The sequence below is a fragment of the Pleurodeles waltl genome, chromosome 7 (assembly GCF_031143425.1).
Source record: "Pleurodeles waltl isolate 20211129_DDA chromosome 7, aPleWal1.hap1.20221129, whole genome shotgun sequence".
NCBI lineage: Eukaryota > Metazoa > Chordata > Amphibia > Caudata > Salamandridae > Pleurodeles > Pleurodeles waltl.
Window position 1 is genome coordinate 1,296,287,195 of NC_090446.1, and position 2,974 is coordinate 1,296,290,168.

Genomic DNA, 2,974 nt, shown 5'->3' on the forward strand with positions numbered 1-2,974 from the left:
TCACCACTGCGCATATTAGTTGCTCAATATTCACATTTGGTTTAGCTGCCTATTAGACATTACATTTGATATTTAGGTCAGCTGCCTATTGGCTTTGACATGGCATTAGACATTACATTTGGTATTTAGCTTAGCTGCCTATTGGCTTTAACATGACATTAGACATTACATTTGATATTTAGGTTAGCTGCCTATTGGCTTTAACGTGGAGTTAGACATTGCAGTTGAGACACTGCAGATGAGCTGTGTTTTTCCAAGCTGTGTTTTGCTACATGATAGACCAAGCTGTGTTTTTCACACCAGACCTTAGCTGATAAGATTGTGTTTACCTCTCAATCCAGTCTGAGAACGAGTGAGGCTCAGAGAATTGGCGACCCTCCAAGTTTCTTCGGTTCTCACACTGAGTTTGCCTTTAAGGATGGCTCTGGACTACAGCAGAGTTAGATTGAAACTATCTTGACTTCAGACAGGAACGGAAACGTCAGTTGCCTGTCTCCAGTTTGGGTAGAAAATCTCTTTCTCGCAGTTGAACCAGAGTCATCAACTTGCAGACCTCAGAAAGATGAAGCTGAGTTATAGGCCCTACAGCCTTGCCCTACGGTGATGCAATTTTGACTTTTATGCTTTGCTTTGAAGTTATGCTATAATATAATCACATGTATTTGCTGTGTACATTGTACTTTGATATATTTTGCTTTCATTGCTGCGACTACCTTTGAACGTGTGCTGCCAATCTACTAATTTCGTCTCTCAGGAACCTCGTGGTGAAGTAATAATAATAATAATTGTCTTCGTTAAACTCAGAAGTGCATTCCAGAGAGGTTCTGTAAGCTCGGTCATGAGATAAGAGAAAGAAAGAAGAACAACCTGTCATCAGCAAAATTGTAAAAAAAAGCAGCCTATGAACATTACTAGGATCAACACCTACCAATCTGGATTCTGAACACAGCAACAGAAGCCTGACAAATCACAGACAATGCCTTCATGGCTATAGGCAAAAATTACCCCTGTGGTTTGTTCTGATGTTGCTCGAATTATCTGCCTCCTTTGACACTGTCATCAATCCTATTCTCATCCACATTTAAGAGGTCTGAATACTAACATCTTTTACCAGTTGTCCTCCTATATATCCAATCGACACCAGTTTGTGTATATCGGCACCCCCTGGTGTCATAAGATGCCTATCCTCTGCAAAGTCCTGCAAGGGTTATTCTTGTTTCTCGTCATCTTCCTTCAGTAACAATATCAAAATTCACTAAGACGCCAATACTAAACAACTATACTTGAATGTTTTCTCTGTTCCAGACACATATAGCGTCTCAGGCACTGCCTGCACGGCATAGAGATCTGGATGTCCACCACCTATCTACAATTAAACCAAACCAATACAGAATTCCTGATATTCACCAAGAATAATAAGCAAAAACTAGTCTAATCCTGGCACAACAAAATTATACTGTATGGTCGAACCACAACTTCCATCCAATGCTATGCCACTCAGATTCATTTTTTATATCAACCTCGCCCTCAAGGAACACATCACCAAGACAACCAAAATGGCCTGGTATCAGCTCTCTCTCCTGAAGGAATTGATACCGTTCCTCACTGAAAGCAACTTCAGATCTGCTGTTAAAGTTCTGATGCTGTTGCATTTGGATGATAGAAATGCCCTGCTCCATGGCCTCCCACATTCTATACAATCCTCCTTGAAGGGCATCCTAAATGCTACAGTACACCTAATAATATGTCTGAAGAAATATGACCACATCACCACTACCCTGAAGGAACTTCACATGCTCCCCTTACTGGCCCTCACCATCTTCAAAATGTAAATGTTGTCTTCAAAGCCATCATTGTTGACACCCCCATCTATATGATTGACTAGCTTGCCACCTCGGTGACTCTCTCCATACTCACAGTCTGTAAAAGAACACTAGAAACAAAGAAGTTCAAAAAAAGAAAGAGGCAACGGACTTTCTCCATTTACCAATTCGGAATGTCATCCCCAAATCCATCAGGGTTGCCACAATCCTGCTCCAAATTAGGACAGAGTCAAAGACGCCCCTCTTAAAAGAACACTCTGGCCTTCATTAGGAGTCTGGGGGTCGGACCCCTGCGGTTGTGGCAGTCCGGGCGGTCCAACCGCCAAATTACGACCGTGGCGCAGCTGCCACGGTCTGACCTCCGACACTGCCATGTTGACGCCAGTTGACATCCTGGCAGTCACAACAGTTGTAATCCGCCAGGGTGGTGCTGCATGCAGCGCTGTCCTGGGGTTTACAACTCCCCATTCCGCCAGCCTTTTCATAGCGGTTGGACTGCCATGGAAAGGCTGGAGCAATGAGGGCGTCAGGGGTCCCCTGGGGGCCCCTGTACTCCTCATGTACTTACATTTGCATATCTAATATCCAATCCTGCAGCAGAAGACTTGCAAATTCCATGCATAACAGTAAACCGATCCATGCCCCAATAGAAGTCAAAGGGGGTAATACATTCTCCTGTTTTGTTTCTAGAAATTTTACACTTTTCTAAAACGTTGGCATGTATGCTACTGTACCCAACTATTCATCAGAAAATACATTTATTAGGAGAGTGTAACACTCTAACAGAAGCTACGCCCCTGTCTCGATCTTCCAAAATCTCAAACTATGGCCAGTATTTTTTGTGATAAAGGCTGCCATCCTGCAAGATCACAAATGAGGGAACTGTGCACATAAAATTGATGCATTTCCTTTAACCTTCCTCCCCAGCCTAAGCATATAGTGCCCGGTACAATTACTCTCTCCTCTTACAGCTTCTCCCTATTATGTAATTTGCCATGTTAAAGCTCGTTTTAATTATTCCAGCAATCATGCTTGCTTTAGGGAAGGCCAAATACACTCCCTAAGGTCAAAGAAAAAACCACTTCGTAGGAACCATTGTGCTGCACCAGCGTTTCCAGCAGGAACAGATGAGAGGTTGCGCCTTTCCTGTG